Genomic DNA, 23,120 nt, shown 5'->3' on the forward strand with positions numbered 1-23,120 from the left:
TTCATAACCACATGTAATGCTTATATGCAGACTGTAATGTGTTCTGTATTATTGATATTTTTCCTGTTTTCCAAATTCTGTAACCTAATTGATATTTTACTAATGAATAAAGGGTCAGAGAAAAACTTAACTTTTGACTAGAAAATAAAACCCTTTAAAATACTCAACAACTCTCGTTATTGGCTTGAATAATAATTGCAGTTTTTACTGTTCATGATTATTTAAAATCTCCTGAAGGTAATACATGGTGTGAAGGGCCCAACAACTTTTGAGCGGTAAATTAGAGGTAGCATGAGGGTTTTGCATTGAGAAACTACCAGAAGAAATTACCACTCCATCAGTTTTTGGTAAGCAGAGGATGGTCATTATTGATTAGTTTGGTGATTAATGATTATTGATTTCACCATCAACTATTCAACTAATGGATCATTGACCTTAGAAGGGAAATTAAAATAATTGCCCAAGTTAGATAAATGTCCAAGTCCTGATTCCTGACTCCAATGCTCAGAACCTGAAGATTGGCAAAGCAGTACTGGCAGGTGATGCAAGAAGTGGTGTGAGTATCAATAGGGTTGTGAAATGTTGTTAATATGCTTGCATGTTTTTTGAAGTGTTGAAAATAGTAAGGATTTTTACTGTTGGTGACATTTTGCCCATTTTGAATTGATGGTGTTATTGATTATATTGGTAATTTCATAGGACATAATTTTTTGGTTATTGATTACATGTTTTAACTCTTCATGTTAAGTTAGTGTCTTGTTCTATGTTGTCTGGAACACGCAGGTATGCACACCTGTGGAATCCCGGGAGGAATAGCGGGTGGTAAATGGAAGCCACACTGCACTGAGGTTACTCGTCTGTTGGAATAACACTGAGAAGCTAGGTAGGGCTGGCAGTGTTACATTAGGGACTATTTTCTGTGTGAGTGATTAATAGCAAAGCGTTCGCTGGTGAAACTTTGGTCTGATATCACCTAGAAAGGGTCACACCAAAGGAGTAGCAGGTTCTTCTGAGATTGATTGACAGCAAAAGGGTTCGCTGGTGAAACTTTGGCCTAAGATATATCCTGAAGGATAAGTCCAAATGAGTAGCAGGTTCTTCTGAGCTTGAGTGAAAGGTAAGCGGAAGGGATTTACCTGTAGTGTTTGAAGAGTAAACGGAAGGTATTACTTTGTGAAGGGTAAGCGGAATGTGTTACTCGCAGTGAATATAAATCTATCCTTTATTTAGCACAACAGACAGAGTAGCGAATGTATTTATGTTGTAACTAACAGAGTTATTGATTAAGAGAAATATTGCAGTAAGATTTTGTGGAGGGTCAGTGGTAGGAGTGAAACTGACTAAAAGTGAGACTGACAGCTTTGGAAAAAAGAAATTGCATTGAACTATTGCAAAAATGAAAATGTTTGAAGGTTTAAAGAAGCTGTTAGGAGGTAAAGTGAAAATTTGGTTTTTTATAGGTGATGCTCCTGAAGGAACACCTGTGCATTTTATGTCTACCAATTTGGGACAAAACACATGTATGTGGGTTCACCAATGGTGCTAGATTACTGAAAAAGAGGGTGCTTTGAGGTTTCCAAAAGATGGTACTTTTGAATTGCAAATTATTGACAAATTAAGGGAAGTGTTATGTGAAATAAAGACACCATCTAAAGCTGCACAATTTGAGGCCTTAAGCATGTGGGAAAAAGCAGCAAGAGAGAAAGCAAGTGAGGATGAAAAGGTAAAGCACCAGATACAAGAGAAGGGAATTAATGCTGACAAAGAGCTTCAAATAAATAATGATTATGGGGATGAAATAATGGATGCATTGATAACTGAGTGTCCACCACTTGATGTGGTTCCCATGAAAAATACTGAAAATAGTGTACCAGTAAAAACTACAGGGGCTACTGCGTCTGTTGAACAGAGAGAAATACAGACTGAGAGAACTGTGCAGACATTTTATATTGACCCATTACCTGTTGATTTAGCACTGACAGTGATACCTCCAGGTGTTACTGCTTCAAATGTGCCTGATTTAGTTCAAGAATTGCAAACTGCAGATGCACAGATAATGCCTAGAAAAATTATGACTGTCCCAATTAATATGGTCCCTACTGAAAAAGTTCAAAGAGCTGCAGAATCAGTGATTTTGCCAGAGTTTATTTCAGAAACTCAGAATACACAGATTGTTGAACAGAAAGTACACCAAGCACTGAAAGGTGAGAGAAAAATGGTATTTACAACATCTGCAGCCCAGGATAAAATAAATATATTTGAAAATGGGATTTTTCAAACCTGCTCTGAGGAAGCAGCAGTAATTAAAAAGATAGAGAACATGGGAGAACATATTAACACAGGCCCTGAAAAAGAGAGACAGCTTAGTGTTTTAAATTCAACATGTGAACATGAAGAAATTAACTGTCCCTGCTGTTTAAATAATGAAAATGTGAACCAGTGTCAGGAAAAAGAATTAATTTCCCCGAGTAAGGAAACAGCTGCATGTGCATTAACTACACATAATGGACTGACAGATTTGGCTCAAAAATATGAAGATGATGTTTCAGGAAGTTTTCCATTTCAGAAAGGTTTCAGGGTACACATGGATGATGAAGCAAATGAGAAAATGTGTTCTTCAGGAATGCAATTGCACATTGCAGAAATAAAATATTTTTTTTAATGCAATGGGCTTGAGCAATTAGGATACAATTGGGCAAGAAAACATGAGAAGAAAAAGAAACCACCAGACCTAGCAAGGAAACTGGCTAAGGAAAGGAAGCCACCAGATATAATTGAGAAAAATAATAATAAGCAGAATGAGGGAGAAGCGTTTGCTTACTCATTGAGAGAAATGGTGGGAGAAGTGCATGTTCCTATGCCACAGAATAAAAGTGAACTTGCAGCATTTCTGAACACATTCCCACAATTGAGAGACAAGATTGTGCTGTGGTACCCACAAGTTGATGGATTTGATGAACTATTGAAAGAGTTGTGCATTAATTTGGAAATGTTCTTTTATATTGCCATGCTGACTAAATTGTGGTTTGAATCTAAAGTTGTTGTTCAAGGGCCATGTGAGGAGACAGTGAAAAGGGTTTGCATGAATGCACCATCATTTTCTGTTGTAATGGAGAAAAACATAGCAGTGATTACTTTCCTGAAGGGCAGAGTGCCAGCAAAGGATGTTGATTGGGTACAGATTAAAAGAACACAGGATAGAAGTAAAGGTGTTTTGGTTTGTGCAAATTCAGGTATGGATGTTGTACTGCTGGAAAATGTGTCCTTTTGCCATCTTTATAACAGATTTGAGCATTGGAAGAAGAAAAATAAATTTAAACATGATGCACAAAAACATGGAGAATTGCAGATGCAAAATATGCCAGCTAAGCAAATGCAAATGTCAGTTCAGAAACAGGTACCAATGGCAGGAATGTTTCAAGCACAGATGGTCCCACAAACTATGGAAAATGCTAAAGTTAATTTAAATAAGGTGTCCAGAGCAAATGTGAATTATTTCCAGAGACAAAAACAGATCCCAGTCCAACAGGTTACTGTGTTTGAAAATGAGAGTTTTAACCATCACAATTCTGAATTTACCAAGTCCATTGTGAAGACAGTGGAAGGTCCAGATTTAGTTGCAGGAGTTTTAAACAGAGAAATTACAAACCCAATTTTAAAAGAATGTGGACCAAAATTAGGCCCATTTGAGAAAAATTGCAAAACTGTTGTCTGTGACTCAGGCCTAGCAGAAAAACAATTGTTTTGCAAACTAAGCAGCACAGATTACTGTACACCAGATAATGTTATTTTTCAGATTCCTGATGAGGATGTAAATTTTAAAATGGCTCAACAAGAGACAGCTGTAGCATTATTTTCAGAAAAGACTGTTGAAAAATTACCTTCTGCTTTGGAAAAAATAATAAACACAGAAATAAGAGAGTTCACAGAGAAGGATGCCAGATTAATAAAATGTGCAGAACATGTCTTATTAAAATTTGAACCAGATGACATGTATTCAGGAACAGAATCAGTTGCAGGAATATTACCAATAAAAGGATTTTTGATGGAATTGATTGGAAGTTTGTGTAACTTTCTGATCACAGGTTCACAGAAAATAAATGAAAAGAACAGAATAGTGCAGGAGATTAAAAGCATATTTTTTCCATGTTGTCCTGTGGTACCGAATCCAGCCAATATATTTTTTCACATTCCATGTGGTGAAGAATGGCTTATTTTTATTGATTTTTGCAAAGTTCATGTCAGTGCCATTGCATGAGAATAGCCAGGAGTACTGTCAAAAAGAAGATGAATATCTGGGACACAAAATTGGAAAGGGAGGTAGAAAGGTGTCACCAGAGAAGGTGGAAATAATTTCCAAGATGAATACACCTCAAATTCAGAAAGAAGTCAGGACATTTTTGGGAATGGTTAGCTGCTGTAGAGAGTGGTAACTAAACCTTTCCCTAGTGGCTAAGCCTTTACTGAGGCTGACACACTCAGGTGTGTCTGATCCGCTTCCATTCGACAACAATTGCACAAAAGCATTCCCAGAGTTGAAAGAGAAAGAATGTTGCGCCCCAGCACTAGGAATGAAAGTTTATTTGAAAGACAATACACTAATTTGCAGTCAGAGGGAGGGCTGCGCTCTCTCATTGCCTATTGAAAAAGATGACTGTGTTCAAAGGTTTGTGATGTATTGCCCAATGACCTTTGACCCTAGCTTCACAAAAATGTCAGCAAATGAATTGGATTATGATGAAACTGAATATGAGTGTCTAAATATCATGAAAATATGCATAAAGCCAAATTCAGACTTTAATGATGAATGTCTGAGTCAGCCCAACAATGTCCATTTTATAGATGGCCCATGTTTGAAAGGTGACACATTAAAAGCAGCACTTGCTGTGCTCCTTTTGCATTATGTTGTCAAAGCTTCATGGCTTTTAGTAATTACCCCAGCCCAAAATTCGAAGTTGATTGCCCTTACCATCACATGCAGTTTATCTGCTGAAATGAGAGTCACTGTTGTCATGGAAGAGAGAAATGCTAATTCAGTTGCACAAAATTGTGTTCTGTTAGCATGTAAATTCTATGGAATCTTCACAGTTAAATTTAAAGAGGCTCAAGAAAATGTTTTTGAAGCAGCACAACAGGGTTGTATCAGAACTGTTTTTGAGAAAAGTGACAACTGCATAGTGGCAAATGTGTTATTGAAAAGACTGATGCCCAGGTATAGATTGCCAGTTTCTCTGAAATCAGATCATAATGGGCTCTCAAAGATAATGAGTGCAGAACAACAGATTGGACAAGGAATGGATTGTAGCTATCTGCCTGAAGTGTCAAGCATAATAAAGCAACACAATGGCAGCACTGAGTTACCTTTTGCAAAAGACTGTGTTTCAGCAACACCAAAGTGGCTTGAAAATGCATATGCAAATGCACTTGTGGAAAACACTGAGGAGAACACTAGCCATTGCTGTGTAGGTCTGGTTGATGTACAGTGTGCAGTTTCTCACCAGATTGCAGCTGCTACACAAGATCTGCATAATGGATGGTGCAACAGCTTTGATCTGAGAGATGCTGTGGTGAAACATCTGAATCTGATCAAAGTGAAAATAAGAGTGAAAGGCCTTGGTTGAAAAAAGTGCAAAGGATTGATGGTGCTCTGTCAGAGTTTCTCAGCACCTAAGTAGTCCAATTTGCATGGAAAGTATGAGCCATACTAATGACAAGCTGATGACAATGAGCAAAGAAATGCTGAAACTGTCCTATTGAATTCTCTTTTTTATTATTTTAGTTACTTATTTTAAAGAAGACTGTTCCAAGAAGCTACTTACAGAACTCTGCACTAAAACAATTGAGCGTGGCTATATATGATCTGATTACAGACCAGACTTGTGTTTGCCTTAGAAATAGAAGTAACATTCTTATATGCTCAGCTTTTGCAATTTAAAAAAAAAAAAAAAAACGAAAAAAAATACTGTCACTAGTGAAATTAAATATGTGTGATGAATTATAAATCATTTTATTATGATTTGAATTATCAGAAGGGTGGATTGATGGAGCAGATTTCATCTGCAGTCAGGCATTGTTTTATTTTTGTGCTACAGACAGGCTGCATTTAAATTGCCACGCACATTTTGGAGCAGGTTAAAAACATGGCACATGAAAAACATGAAAGTGAGGCCTGAAAATGCTTTTGCTGAATTAACATGTGGTTTACAGTGTAGAGAAAAGTGGCCTTTTTAGCTTTGAAGATTAATAGAATGTGTTTCTCTCTTCCCAGCTCATCCATGTAATCTAGATTTATTATTCCTGTCTTAATAGACTTTGACTTGTTGCATATTTTGATAAACATTTTCAGTTAATAACACCTCTTTTTATAATGTGTGTGAATTAATAATGCACGTGGGAAACATAATGGACTGATTTACATGAAATTAATATTATCTTTGTGTTTGTTTTATTTTTGGGGCCTACACAAAACATGGCTGCCTGTGAATCCATCAAGGCTATGGCTTGCAATTTAATGAGAAGGGAGCATGTGCAGACTGTGGCAGCTTTCCTAAAGGAGTCAAGGACAGCTTGAACTATCCTTTCTTGTGATTCTGCCAATGTACCAGTGTTAGTTAAAAGTGTCCATCTGACTACGCTGTGGAAGGAAGGATGAATTAGAATGAAACATTTTTCCTAGTAAATGTTGCAAACATATAAAATGTATTAAGTCATTTGCGCTTCTTTTGTTAAAACTGGTGAAGTCAGGTTTTTAGAATGAGTCAGGGGGAGTGAGAACTCATGCCATCTTGACTGACCAATCACGTAAGGTTCTCCTGAAAGATGCTACATCTTTGTGTAATCTGCCAATAATTAGGGTATAAATACTGTCCTCTCTGGATGGGGGCTGGCTTTCTCAGCTCAGCTGGCTTCTATGGGTTAGGTACGCGAAACGTCCCGGGAGATTGCTGAAGGGGAGGTGCGTCCGAGGAGAGTCAGGGGGAGGTTTCTTGCTTCCACGTCATATCTTGGCACTTCAGGCCACATTGCTTTGAGGCCTGTGAAGGAGGGGCTGCTTTCCTCTTTTAGACACAGACAGACAGAGAGGGCAGTGGATCAGGATAGAATTAGATGCTAAACTTTAAGTTTATGCTTTGACTAATTAATTAGGTCTAAAAAGATTTATTTGATTTATGCATTTATTTCTCTTTATGGGAGATTTTTGCCAACTATTTAATTATTGATTAGCTTTGCAAGACTATTTTTCTTAGAAACTCTTTAAGAATTGTGACTGAAATTTTGCGCCACATTTTTCATAACCACATGTAATGCTTATATGCAGACTGTAATGTGTTCTGTATTATTGATATTTTTCCTGTTTTCCAAATTTTGTAACCTAATTGATATTTTACTAATGAATAAAGGGTCAGAGAAAAACTTAACTTTTGACTAGAAAATAAAACCCTTTAAAATACTCAACAACTCTCGTTATTGGCTTGAATAATAATTGCAGTTTTTACTGTTCATGATTATTTAAAATCTCCTGAAGGTAATACATGGTGTGAAGGGCCCAACACCTTTTGAGCGGTAAATTAGAGGTAGCATGAGGGTTTTGCATTGAGAAACTACCAGAAGAAATTACCGCTCCATCAATTCATCATGCTGAAATTAATCACTTTCAGGCCAGTAGCTGTACATGATGACAGCAAGGGGAGCTACAAAACTCAACGAGATGTAATTAATTTAATGCATATCTCAACATGTATATAGGTTATTACACTATTTATTTAAGGTGGGTTTATTATTTTTATATTTTTGGGCGTGTAATGTGCTAAAAGCTGACAGGCATCGAAGTATGAGTCTACATGTATCCATTAATTAAAATGCAGAAATATACGAGTTATCACCTTATCTGTTTACACAACACAAAATAAATATGGATAAATACCAATAAGATGGCCCAAAAATAAATATGGATAAATACTGAAGGAAATGTTAAAAAAATAAATACAATAAAACTAGGAGACCTAATTATGATGCACAGTTTCCAGCAGACGTTCTATGCCGGCTTTCCGACATGGAAAGCCTGTTGGAAAGCATGTTTGGGGGCCCCTAGCCGGGTCCCTTCTGTTTGCGGCCTCTGGTTGGGGGCCGAGAGGGTACATTGATCCCTGCACTGTATGGCAGGCTCTTTGAGGTGCCTGCCACGCATTGCAGGGATGAACACAGCCTCCCATTTCCCTATGGGTGCTTGTGCTACAGCTGATTTATACACATAGCCCGAAATGCATTGGGCATTTTAATAAAAACTCTGCCTTGGACGAATCCTGCATCAGTCTTGTTTTTGCTAGAGGTCCGGATGGATACAGCGTGAACAATAGAAACATGGAAAAATGGCACATAATCCCGAGGGCAGATTCAAGGAGAAAAAGTTGCAGCATATAAAATAGATAAACATGATGGTTAAGTTTGATAAATGATGAAGAAAATTTGGTTTATAATTAAGCATAAATGATTGCCATGCTGGCGCGATTAGCAGTGCAGTTGACTGGGGCGAGAAGACGCCCCTCCTTTGCGAAGTGAATCACTCAGGTGTCACGTGGGCAGGATACCTTGTCAATTTTGCACGCACTCTTTAAACACAGAAGGATAAAGCTGAATACATTGAATACTTGGAGTGCATTTCCACCTCCCCTATATTTACATGTTATGAAGACTGCCCGCTAGTGGATTGCACCCACCGGAAGATAAAAACGGATTTAAATGGTCGTGAATGAACTTGTCTCGAGCCTGTAAATTGGAGCAACAACATGGATTCGTGTAACAAGGCGATGTAGCAGTAAAAAGATAAAATGAACTGGAAGACATGAGAATAGATTGCATATACGATGATCAATTTCAGTAATGTATTTAGATGATGATTGTTGTCATTTAACTCTCGCTGTGAAATATTTAGTAATGTATCATTCTTGGCACATGAGCAGCATCGATAATTTTAGTGCATTATGGGAGAAGTAGTATTTAGACTTGTGAAATACTACTGGAACTAGCGTAGATGGCGGGAAAATGGTGAACCAGGAAGCAGATGGGGAGTGCAGGAGGTTAAATAGGGCAGGGTTAGAGGGGACGATTAATCACACTTTCTCAGGAAGAAGAACAGGATTGGAGGCTTTTAGGCACACTCATGGCAGGTACGGAGCGAGCACTGAGGAGGATTTTGGTAGTGAGAAGGGAATGGAGTGAAAAGGGAAGGAGTGTTTGGTAAACTGCAAGTAAATACATGTCAAAAGTGTATCTGACCTGTAAGTGTATGAATTAATTGAGAGAAACAGCGGACATAAAAACTTTATGATGGAACAGCTAGTTTAAGAGGATGTAGGGGAGGAGGGAAAGGGTTCATTAGAGCTTTCTATGCAATTGTCAGCACGAAGGTAGCAACAAAGAAAGGGAAGAGATCTGGTTTGAAAGGAGTAATGGCTAACTAAAAGGTGTTTTATAGGTTCATGGTAGTAATGGTATAATGAGAGGATGTACTGTGGGGGCAGATGAGAGTTATTTGGCTACAGGTCTTAAAATAAATGAAATTATTATGGGCTATTAGCATATAGTACATACATATACCCGGAAAAATAAGTAATGGTCATTGTTTTGTATTTGTTGTTTTCTAGAGTAACCCCTGACGAAGGGCACACATAGCCCGAAATGCATTGGGTATTTTAATAAAAACTCTGCCTTGGACGAATCCTGCATCAGTCTTGTTTTTGCTAGAGGTCCGGATGGACACAGCGTGAACAATAGAAACATGGAAAAATGGCACATAATCCCGAGGGCAGATTCAAGGAGAAAAAGTTGCAGCATATAAAATAGATAAACATGATGGTTAAGTTTGATAAATGATGAAGAAAATTTGGTTTATAATTAAGCATAAATGATTGCCATGCTGGCGCGATTAGCAGTGCAGTTGACTGGGGCGAGAAGACGCCCCTCCTTTGCGAAGTGAAACAGCTGATTTATAGCCACAACACATGCTCCCATTGGGAAATGTAAGTTTGCGACAGCACCATACGTGGTTGCGTCGTAAATTAATTAGGTGATCGGGACTGTCAACCGGAGGTCGGTCTGTCCATGTTTCCGCGACGGTGTTGGACGGACTCAAGGGGGCAGATTACGATGCTTACTCATGGGACCCCCTTCGCATCTGAACCACATTTACAGACTTATTTTGCTCTTCAGTGGCAATCACACAGCAACCATAGGGGGATTACAGCCAAGCTCTTGCTGGCTCTATTCTCACATGATGAATCTTCGAATCGATAAAGTAGTTCTCTTCTAAAAGGTTTTGCAACAAATCTTCCCCAAATTAAGGTGTTTCTTTGATTATGACGAGTGCTTTAGACAACCCTACCCCGAAATCGCTCCTCCTCCAGCACCAATGGGCTGTGATCCTTCAGTCTCGCCATGTCCATTGTTGGTTACATATTTTCCTAGGCTCTTGAAAACCCATGTATTTCATTCCTTTTCAACACTCATTACTGTAATGTAATTTAAAACATTAACCAAAGGCCTTATATTAGATATGGCTCCTGAATAATGAGACTATGAAGGGCCGATTGTACTCTTGAATGTCTGGTACAAGAATATCATGGCACAGACATATTCTGGACAAAATAATGAAGGACAAAATATCGAAGGGTAAATGCACAAAGGGAAGTATACATTTCCAATTTTTAACTCCAAATAAATGAAGATATCTGTATATGTATTTTTGGTACAAATATGTTGAATTAGGTACAGAAAATCTATACATACTTACCTTTTGATATTTTGTCTCTCGATTTTTTTGTCAATGATATTAGTATCCGACAATATTGTTATTCATGAGACACATTTGGAAGGTCAAATTATGGAACTCAGTGAAAATTATGCCTCATAATGTACATTCTGTGCCAATTATATTTTGAGGTTTTATCAAATATTATTGCTGTTCTCGCAAAAATGTTGCCTCTTTAGTACCAGTATAACACATGGGTGATAAATTCAGGTGAGTAGTTAACGTTTTCCACGGCGCAGCACCATTTGTAATTTTTTAGTCTTCTAAACTAGCAAAAATGTATTTGTACAAAACTGTAAACTATATAGCATATGGTGGATTGTTTGGAAAGTACAGTAAACCCATAATTGTATGGAAGTGTCTGGAGACCTTCACGGGTGACAAGCAGCACTATACAAATCCACCCTACATTTACATTACATTCCAGTGGCCCCCATCGATTAGTGATGGTTTGTTGTAGGATCCTTTCAGTCTGATAGTACTCACACTCTCACTCAACTTGACAAAAAAAGCATCAAAATCTTACCTCTCCCTATTTAGAAAGTATGAACTCGCACAACCTGAGAGTGCTTTTCATCATTTTGATCATGTCCTTGGGCTGGTAGATAGAGAGAATGGAAACAAGAAGGCTATTTAGACGTGAGAACATGTATAAAAAAAGGGTGATTGAAATACAATACATACAAGATTCACAATAAAAAGGTAAAATCTCTATACAGATTTTACTCATAAGGCTTTCTGATCGCAACTGAGTTTCTTATGTAATTAGCTACTACAATACAGATTTCAGCTGTAGCCAGAGACTGTAAGAAATGAAAACCATCATTACGAGCAAGAGTGAGTATTTCTTAGTAATGCAAGCAGAAATCTAGTTCTCTCTGATTTATACAATGTGCAAAATAATATAAAATCCATAGTTTTTTGAACTGAGACATTATCACATGGGCAGATCATAAGCTTGTTTGACCACCCTCCTTGGCGAGGAAACGCCAGCAAAAAAGTGCACAGTGTATAAACAGAACATGTTTAGATAAAATCAGAACTGGGACTTAGTGGAAATAAATAGATAAAACTGTGCAGGGGTAAGAAGCAAACAGGGGACTCCAATATTGTCATGTTGGTAACTAATAAGCCTATTGCCCCTTAACAGTACGCCTCCTTGATAATTCCTTTGGCATTCAGGGGAATTCCTTCAGGGTTTTGAATAAAGTATTCCAGACCAATCTCATTGTATTTCCTCTCTAAATAATAAAAGCATGGGAACTTTAAAAGATCAGATTTTTGACAATATTTAATAACATCACATGAAAATATTAAATCCTCAGAGGTCCATCTCTCAGACCATAGGAGAAAAGGGGCACTGCCTATATGGTCTTCCATAAATACTAGTTAAGTTCCGCGTGGCAGAATAGGGTAGGAACACTTTTCGGGACCCTCATTAACCTCTTCATGAATTTATTTTCGATTACTACAAGCTGTTGGCTTTTAGCATAGCCCCAAATCTCAGCTCCATACCTGGCAATAGAGAGACATTTGGCTATAAAGGGTAATTAGTCCCTTCATAGGCTTATTCCCCAACTTACAAGAAAAATGGAATAGTGCATCCATTGCTCTACTTGTCTGCTGTTGTGTTCTTAAGGTTAAATGAGGTTCCCAGCTCAACTGTTTGCAAAAAAGATTGCCCAAGTATGAGAAGTTACTGACCTTTTCTATCTTCTTTCCCTAAACAATAAATGTTTTGGTTTTAGTGGCTTTAGGTCCACATACCATTGTATATGATTTAATAAAATGTACTTTTAAATCAAACGAGGTCAGAAAATCTGTAAAAGTAGCAAGAGATTTCTGCAAACTCATAGCTGTCCTTGCTAATAAAACCATTTCATCTGCATAAGATAAAAGCAAGACAGGTTTATTGCCAATTTTTGGCAAAATCAAGTTCCTTGCTTAATAAGTAAGCCTCCAACCCATTTGTATATGAAAAACAGGAAGGGGGATAGGATGCATCTTTGCTTGACTCCCTCTGTAGAAATAATTGGGTGTGTTTTTTCCCCTTTACTGCCATATCTTACTATGACTGTGGTAACGGAGGGACGCCTGCGGAGTAGGGTTACTAACGCTTTTTCCACACCCATACATTCCAACATAGCCCATCATTTATCTCGGTTGACAGTGTCAAAAGCGCTAGATAGGTACATGCAGGCCAGATGTATAGAACTCTTCAAGGATCTTCTGTGCTTATTAATGATTAGAGATAAATTAAGACATTGTTCCGTTGTACCCCGCCCTCTCCTAAAACCATATTGAGTATTGGAAATAATCCAATTTTCTGATGCCCAATCTTTCAAGCATGCAAGGAGGACTCTACCCAAAACCGTATCCGTGCCATATATCAATGAAATGAGGCTATGGCATGCCGGGTCACTTTTTGCGACTTTCATTAAATACTGGGACCACTGTTGCTTCCTTCCATGATGAGGGTGTACAGATAGCCCTCTTCAAAATGGCGGTATTGCCACAGCTGTTGTATGTTTTGCCACACTACCCCCAGAAAATCCTTACCCATTGGTTTACCGCCCTACAGACCAACATCAATAGCTACAAGTAGGAAGTATCGGTGCCGTGAATTTCCCATAAGAAATGCATTCAAACATTTATGATGGTGGACTAGAGGCAGTAGACATCAGACTATAATACTGGGCAGCTCAGCTGCTGGCGGTTAGTGACTGGATCTTTGGGGACCGGGTGGACCCAGCTACGATACTCAAGCAAACTCCCTTTACCGGGCAAGCACCAGGGTTTTGCCTGTATGAGGAGTTTCTCCTGCCAACTCATCCAGCCATTCTAGCAATTCCAGCCATTCCATTGTTTAACTGGAGGTTGCCCACTAGGAAGAAGCTGTTGTGCATGGGTACATGCCTAACGGAAATGGTAGGGCTCCAGGGTACTGAGATAAGTTGGGGATCTGTAACTTGGGAGATGTCTGGAAGACATACCATATGATGTTCTATGACCAACTTGAAGCTAAATAGGATTTCCAGAGATCTCAGTTGGTTCTTTACTTACAGCGCTGACATGCACTGATTAGGCACACAGCCCACATAACAGCGCTCACTAGAGTACAGCCCATTAGAAATCTGACTCATGATGTTAGCTATTGGTAGGAAGGGCAGATCTTGCTTACACAAAATTCTGGTGCTAAATGTCCCAGACCTGCTAAACAAATTGAAGGAAAGATGGGAGTCAGACCTGCAGCCCTTGGACGATGACAAATGGATTGAGGCAAAAAATGGTAGCACAAGAATTGGTAATATTGTCTCGCCTGAGATTAGATCAGGTTAAATACTTTCACCGAATATATTAAACCCCTGACAGGCTATGGAGGATGGGCAGGAACAGTGGCCCTGAATATTTCCGTTGTTGACAGGCCAGAAGTTCCTTCATGCATGTAGTATTGAAATGCCGGGTGATTCAGGTGTCTTGGATCCTCCTTTACCCTAACCTAGAAATGGTATGCCGATTTCTGATAGAACACAATTCCATATTGGCTATCATGGAAGTATTCCTGGGATGGGACGGGTAAGGGGACAAAAACCGATGATTGGGATTGGTTGTGTTTTAGCTGAACGTCACAAAGCAGGTCATTGGAGATGCAGGGGTCCCCCCAATCTCAAAGTGCCAAGAGGGATCGTATAACTGCTTTTTAGCTGAGGAAGCAGTGTATAGATCCAGAGGGTGATCACAAAAGTATGATAGAATCTGGGAACAGTGGAAAGTGCAGCACAAAACACCCAGATCTGGCCACCCATAGGAGGTTCTTGGTGGTAAGTGCACAGTTGTCCATGGCACATATCCATCTCTAGTGCACCGGATGGGTAGCAGCAGACTTAACTGAAGTCTACTTGATGGTATTCCAGAAGTAAATGTGATGTTTAGCAAGGGGAGCATGGGATGGAGGCCAGTTCAGTGATACAGTATTGTAATCCTAAATGTGTTGAAAACTCAATAAAAAGAATCTTTAAAGAAAATAAATTACTATCCAGCTACAGGAAAAATAAACAAGAATTTCCTCTTGCACAATAACTGCTCTTGAACAAGGGTGACATTGCAGCAATGAAACTCCACCAATCTGTTCAATTCACTGTCAAAGCTGACCCTGCAGTTGTGCCAGATGGACTTTTCCACAACTTTTAATAATATTGACTCATGTCCTACAAACTAGCATGGGATTTTCTGGCTGGCAGAAATCCCTCAATATGCTGAGCTGTATGGCTGCCAGGTCGGTTTAGTACATGCTTCCACTGCCCTGCCCGAACAGGCTGGTCCATCCATCAACACTCCAATATTTCTGAAGTTCAGATTATAGAAATATTTATGCATACATACATGCAATACCAGTGTAGAGTGTTAGAGTATCTAGCTAGAGCTGGGACTGCTGTTGTCACTGACATAATCTAAGAGAATCATATTACATGTTTCTGGTTCGACAACTATTGGTTGCGGTAGACACCTTTCCTCTGCCTTTTTTGACGCTGTTGCATTTATCTAAACTAATCATCTAATCTGAACCTTTCATTGTCTTGCTTTTGTTAGCCACTAATCATCTTAATCACCCTTGTTATCCCCCCAGTCAATGAGCGGAGACCTTCAAAGTTATTAGATTGCATGATTTTACAAAAGGTCTTGGATTTGCAAGAGTTAGAGCTATTGACGTTGTAAATTACAATGTCTTTTATTTATTTATGTTTTTTGGTTTGGAGTGTAGTGGATGTATGTGGTGTGGAGTCGAATTATATGGGTTGTATTCAAGTTGTTAGTTGTAAAGTTGTGTGTGGTGGTATTGTGTGGTGTATTTGTGTAGTCGAAATACGTGGCATGGTAAATAGATAGGGGTGAGAGCTGCACAGAATAGATATAAATGGATGATAGAGATGGATAGTAGTTTGTGCAGGCAGTGGTGATTGAATTTGAGATAGAGGAGTGGATAGAGTATGTGAGAAAGAAGGGGAGAGCCGGCCACAGATGCATAAGGAGGTAGCACATGGTATGCAGAAAACAGCTGAAGAATAAGAGGAGATTGTGGGTATGAGGGACAGAAATTTGAGATAGAGGAGCAGAAAGAGTATGTGAGAAAGAAAGGGAGAGCAGGCCACAGATGCATAAAGAGGGAGCACATGTGTATGCAGAAAAGTGAAACACCTGAAGAATAAGTGGAGAGTGTGGGTTTGAGAGACAGCAATTTGTGAAAAGGCATGGTAAGGAAACTGCTTGAGAACTCAAGTGAACTGTATGAGAGAGGTGGGAAGAGTGCATGAGAGAGCAAGAAAGAGAAGTGAGAGAGTTATAGAGAGATATAGAGATACAAGTGGAAGGGGCACACATGGGGGGAGGCGAGAGGTGGACCAGTGCAGAGCGTGAGGAGGTACAGAAAGGTAGCGGGTGTGAGCAGGCAGTATAGAGGGAAGACAGGGAGTTTGAGGGAAGGATGAGAGAGATTAGCGGTATTGTAAGATGAGAGGGGGTAATGGGAGTCTGAGGGAGAGATAAGAGAAGCAGTGGGTGTGTAGGGAAGTGATGACAAGGTTAATGGTAGTTCAAGAGAGAAATGTGTTAGATTGGAATTGTTTGTTGTGGAATTATGTGGCATGGTGTGAAGTTGTGCACAGGAAATATGTGGCATGGTGTGCTCTGGAATTATGTGGATAGAATTGAAGAGTGACGATAGTTGCAGCAAATAAGAAGCCCAGGGGCAGGCTAAAGCCCATCCAGTAGATGCAGCATGTCTCGGTTTGAGACAGCGCATGTGCTCCATCTAGAGCTGAGACCTAAAAAACATGACTTTATCCAGCGGCGTAGTTTACCATCAGAGAGATACCGAATAGCACTGAAATGCTTTGCCTGTACCAGCGCCTATGTGTTCTCTTCCGTGATCTCAGAGTGAGACATATAGCAAGATTGAATGACCAAGCAGACATTGTAGTTTATGAATTGGTGGTAGCAGTATGCCTGACAAAGAAAATGGCTGTGTGTGTTTTGGCCACTGTATGGGGGGAGTTGGCAAATGTGTAGAAGCAGAAAATATGCATGTTATAAAATGTTCAATATGTCATCCTGCCCGTGGGAGAATGCCCACGAAAGCAGCACACTTCTGTTAAAATGTAATCCTAGAAAAATCACATGTATATGCAAATCTGAAAGAAACACGTAGTGATAGATTCCTTAACTTAGAATTACCCCCAGGCGTCAGACTGGATCCGGAAAGTAGGTTGGCGGCATCGTGCAGCTCCACGTGCGTCATTGGCGTTTTTGGGGCCGGATGACCTCGTCGGAGCTACTTAGACACGCCCACGCGCGCTGACGTCAGTTCTTTCTTTTTCCACACCAGCAAGAGCAGTTTCAGGAAGAGCTAGTACCCCCATTCATTTTTTGACTGAGTTTTTCAAGGCCTTTCACCTCATCTTTTTGAGTTGGTCGACTACTGGTGTCTTAGGGTTTAAGAACTGTGGCGACTGTCACCACATAATGTCGGCGACAAATCCACACCACGTGTGTCTCTATTGCCTGGGGCGCGATCACAACAAAAAAGTCATGCCCCGACTGCCGGGCCATGGCGCCACAAACTTTGCCAGAGCGGTCCCGAAAGTTGCTTGAAGTCCGGCAGTCGGCCACGCGCCGCTCGAGGTCCCGGTCCCGTGGGAGGTCGAGGGACCAGTCACTGAGCCATCATCATCATTCTTGTGGATCTAAGACTTCGCACTCGGGGTCAGGTAAGTCGAAGCATTCCAAGAAGAAGTCGAAGAAGCATCGTCAATCTTTGACTTCCCCTCGCCCATCGCGCAACGCGGCTGAGGGTGACGGAGGTGCCACCCCAGCGGCTCCGGCAGAGCCTGCGCTGTCGCATCCAGTCTGCCCCCCTTTCCAGGGTGCAGGGGCTACGCCAGCTCAGGGGCAAGAGTTTCTTGCTACCATGGCCCGACTCTTTGGGCCGTCTGGCCCGCCGGTGTGCCTGTGGGTCCTCAGGCTCCACGGGGGGTCCTGCCTTACCATCTCCGTCGGTTCCGTCCCCGGTGCCGCTGCCGGCTCCAGCCCTCGCACCGCAGGCTTCCCAGGGAACCAATATTGGTCCCCGGTCGACGCCGGTTGACCTCGTGACACTTCCATCGGCGTCGTTCTCCCCGGCACCGCTTCCGACGTTGCCCGCTCCTCGGGATAACGTCGTCCCCAGGTTCAGCCCTGACCCGGACACGGTGTCGGATCAACGTCGCCCGATGCCGATACCGACGTCGATGGGGCCTTTTGTGCCCTATGTCCGACCTCCTTATTTTGAGCCTGCTTCACAGACTTCGGAGGAAGGGGAGGAGTGGGAGGGGTCTGAGGACCCTCTGGCACAGGAGTGTGCTTACGATGCAGACTGGGTTGAGGATTCGGGGGAAGCCAGTGGTCTCGACACCTCGCCTGACCCTGGCATGCTGACTCCTCCCACCGTGGCTATGGAGAGGGAGCTAGCTACGCTGTGGTGTTGCGTAGGGCAGCCGAGGCTCTCCTCGCCGAACTCCCTACGGTGGCCGTCAGGACTAATCTCCTAACAGAAGTGCTCCAACCGGTGGCTACCTCTTCGGAGCCCTTGCTGCCTTTTAAAGAAGCATGACTGACGTTTTCTTGGGTACCTGGTCCAGGCCCAACACAGGGGCTCCTGTGGATAGGAACGAGGCCCAACGCCATCGCCCAGCTTCGGGTGACCCCCTCTTACTTACTCAACACCCCACCCCTGAGAGCTTGGTTGTCCAAACCTCGGCTTCCCAGAGCGCGTTCCCTACCGCACCTCCGGATAGGGAATCCAAGAGGATGGACCAGTTTGGAAAGAAACTGTTTTCATCTGCCAGCTTAGGGCTGCGTTCGGTGTACACCGCATGCCTCTTGGGCCGTCATACCCACTCTCTGTGGGACACTGGTGTGCAGGTGCTGCGCAACTGTCCGGAGGAGGCCCAGACAGTCTTTTCCCAGGCGATTGCAGCCGGTAGAGATGCAGCAAAGTTTACCATACGTTGTGGGCTGGATACGTCCGATTCACTGGGCAGGTCGATTTCCACAATGGTGGTGCTTCGGCGCCACACCTGGTTGAGGACTACTGACTTCTCAGGAGATGTCCAGAACACCTTGATGGACATGCCCTTTGATGGCATTCGCCTTTTTGGCAACAAGGCTGACAGTGCGTTGGAGCGCTTCAAAGACTCCCGGGCTACTGCCAAGTCCTTGGGCCTGTCGGCCGCTCTGCCTCCTCTGCCTTCTGCCTTTTGTTCCTTTTATGGCCACGGTAGGGGCGCCCACAGTGTTTGCAGAGCCACAGGCCTCAGCGGCAACAACCTCAGCGTGGCTGCGGACGAGGGAACCGTCGAGGCGATTCAGGGGGCCAACGGGTGGGCCAGTCCACCTCCACCCCCGCAGCATCCACTTCCAAGCCCTCCTAGTCCGGTCTTTCAGGCCCATCAGATGCCAGTGGGTGAATGAATATGGCATCATCTCCACCACTGGCGCAACATCACTTCGGACAAGTGGGTGCTGCAAATTGTCCGAAGGGGCTACTCCCTCCCTTCGAAGCAACCCCTCCAGCCATGCCACCTCAGTACCACCGCATATCGGGGGATCACTTGATGCTTCTCCAGCAGGAAGTTGCGGCCCTCTTGGCCAAGGGGCCATCAAGTGCGTTTCAACGCCAGAAGTAGGTTGTGATTGTTATTCCCACTACTTTCTGGTTCTGAAGGAGGACAAGGGCCTGCGTCCTATCTTAGACATTCAGAACGTTAATCGCTTCCTCCGCAAAGAGAAGTTCAAGATGCTCACGCTTGCTCAGGTCTTGTCTGCCCTAGATCCGCAAGACTGGATGGTGGCGTTGGACTTGCAGGACGCCTATTTTCATATCCCCATCCTACCGGCACACTGACGTTACCTGTGATTCACGGTAGGCCACAAGCACTTTCAGTTCACTGTGCTCCCCTTTGGCCTTACCAGCGCCCCTCGGGTGTTCACGAAGGTGATGGCGGTGGTCACAGCTCATCTGCGCAGATCAGGGGTGTCAGTCTTCCCGTATCTGGATGACTGGCTGCTGAAGGCGGGCTCCCCCCAGGCAGTTGTCTCCTACCTCCAGACTACTCCCGACCTCCTGTGCCGAAGTCGCGCCTGATTCCCTCCCAGAAGGTCCTTTTCATCGGTGCGGTTCTGGACTCGGCGCAGTTTCGGGTTTTTTTCCGGGACATTCAAGCTATGATTCCGATCTTTCAGCCTCTATCCCGGGTTTTGGTCAGGATGACGCTTCGACTGGTGGGTCTGATGACCTCCTGCATCCTGCTGATGAATTATGCCAGATGGCATATGTATTTACAACAAGGGGTGGTGATGGACAGAGTCTCTGAATTAAGCAGAATACTCTCACCCAGTCAAGAGATCAGGGCTAAATCCAACACCGTTTTTTAGCTCATTGCACCATCCCAGTTTCAGAACCTGGCTGTATGCAAATTAGTCTGTCCCTGGCCCAGTGCATCATGGGAACAGGGCAGACCAGACTACAAAAGCCAATTCTTACACTGGGAAGGAAACAAGCTTCCGGGGACCGGTTTCTGGCATTTCAGCCGTCTTCGGCCCGGCTTGCTTGAATCCTGATGGTGCAATGAGCAAGGGACTCACATCTGAGTATACCCTTCCACGCTTAGGGTGGACAAAAATATTTACAACAAGGGGTGGTGATGGACAGAGTCTCTGAATTAAGCAGAATACTCTCACCCAGTCAAGAGATCAGGGCTAAATCCAACACCGTTTTTTAGCTCATTGCACCATCCCAGTTTCAGAACCTGGCTGTATGCAAATTAGTCTGTCCCTGGCCCAGTGCATCATGGGAACAGGGCAGACCAGACTACAAAAGCCAATTCTTACACTGGGAAGGAAACAAGCTTCCGGGGACCGGTTTCTGGCATTTCAGCCGTCTTCGGCCCGGCTTGCTTGAATCCTGATGGTGCAATGAGCAAGGGACTCACATCTGAGTATACCCTTCCACGCTTAGGGTGGACAAAAATATTTACAACAAGGGGTGGTGATGGACAGAGTCTCTGAATTAAGCAGAATACTCTCACCCAGTCAAGAGATCAGGGCTGAATCCAACACCGTTTTTTAGCTCATTGCACCATCCCAGTTTCAGAACCTGGCTGTATGCAAATTAGTCTGTCCCTGGCTCAGTGCATCATGGGAACAGGGCAGACCAGACTACAAAAGCCAATTCTTACACTGGGAAGGAAACAAGCTTCCGGGGACCGGTTTCTGGCATTTCAGCCGTCTTCGGCCCGGCTTGCTTGAATCCTGATGGTGCAATGAGCAAGGGACTCACATCCGAGTATACCCTTCCACGCTTAGGGTGGACAAAAATATTTACAACAAGGGGTGGTGATGGACAGAGTCTCTGAATTAAGCAGAATACTCTCACCCAGTCAAGAGATCAGGGCTAAATCCAACACCGTTTTTTAGCTCATTGCACCATCCCAGTTTCAGAACCTGGCTGTATGCAAATTAGTCTGTCCCTGGCCCAGTGCATCATGGGAACAGAGCAGACCAGACTACAAAAGCCAATTCTTACACTGGGAAGGAAACAAGCTTCCGGGGACCGTTTTCTGGCATTTCAGCCGTCTTCGGCCCGGCTTGCTTGAATCCTGATGGTGCAATGAGCAAGGGACTCACATCTGAGTATACCCTTCCACGCTTAGGGTGGACAAAAATATTTACAACAAGGGGTGGTGATGGACAGAGTCTCTGAATTAAGCAGAATACTCTCACCCAGTCAAGAGATCAGGGCTAAATCCAACACCGTTTTTTAGCTCATTGCACCATCCCAGTTTCAGAACCTGGCTGTATGCAAATTAGTCTGTCCCTGGCCCAGTGCATCATGGGAACAGGGCAGACCAGACTACAAAAGCCAATTCTTACACTGGGAAGGAAACAAGCTTCCGGGGACCGGTTTCTGGCATTTCAGCCGTCTTCGGCCCGGCTTGCTTGAATCCTGATGGTGCAATGAGCAAGGGACTCACATCTGAGTATACCCTTCCACGCTTAGGGTGGACAAAAATATTTACAACAAGGGGTGGTGATGGACAGAGTCTCTGAATTAAGCAGAATACTCTCACCCAGTCAAGAGATCAGGGCTGAATCCAACACCGTTTTTTAGCTCATTGCACCATCCCAGTTTCAGAACCTGGCTGTATGCAAATTAGTCTGTCCCTGGCCCAGTGCATCATGGGAACAGGGCAGACCAGACTACAAAAGCCAATTCTTACACTGGGAAGGAAACAAGCTTCCGGGGACCGGTTTCTGGCATTTCAGCCGTCTTCGGCCCGGCTTGCTTGAATCCTGATGGTGCAATGAGCAAGGGACTCACATCTGAGTATACCCTTCCACGCTTAGGGTGGACAAAAATATTTACAACAAGGGGTGGTGATGGACAGAGTCTCTGAATTAATCTGAACTGATGGCATATGTGGGCACACCAGTGGGACCTGAAGTTCCAGTGGGCACAGCACCAAGACAACCTGTCTGATCACGTCCAGATCTCGGAGGGCACTGCAAGACAGTTGCAGTGGTGGCTCACGAATCGCGATTGGGTCAATGGCAGATCCCTCTCCCTTCCCCAACCGGAATACACAGTGGTGACTGGCACGTCCTTCTGGGTTGGGGCGGCCACATCGGGGAGGAGGAGATCAGAGGCCTCTGGTCTCTGGTGGAGTCCCAGCTCCACATCAACCTGCTGGAGCGTCGAACGATCGGCTTGCACTCAAGGAATTCCTTCCTTCTGTCATGGGGAGGGTAATGCAGGTGTTCACCGACAACACCACCGCCATGTGGTACTGCAACAAACAGGGCGGTGGGGTTGGGGACCCTTTGCCAAGAGGCTCTGCGCCTCTAGGATTGTCTGGAACATTGGGGCATGTCCCTGGTGGGTCAACACCTGACAGGTTCCTTGATCGCCAAGGGGGACAAACTCAGCCGCAGGTGCATGATGGATCACGAATGGCGTCTGAACTCGAACATGGCGCATGGTCTCTTTTGTCACTGGAGAGCGCCTTGGTTAGATCTATTCACCACAGAAGAGAACGCGCAATGTCGTCAGTTCTGCACTTTGGAATTTCCAAGGCGGCACTCGATCGGTGATCATTTTTCGTCGCAAGTGGAGCTGCGGTCTATTGCACGCCTTTCCGCCTATACCACTTCTTCCCAGAGTGCTGTAGAAGATTAGGCGCGACCGGCTCCAAGTCATCCTTGTGGCACCGGACTGGGCTTG

This window comes from Lissotriton helveticus, chromosome 10 (assembly GCF_964261635.1).
Source record: "Lissotriton helveticus chromosome 10, aLisHel1.1, whole genome shotgun sequence".
Taxonomy (NCBI): Eukaryota; Metazoa; Chordata; class Amphibia; order Caudata; family Salamandridae; genus Lissotriton; species Lissotriton helveticus.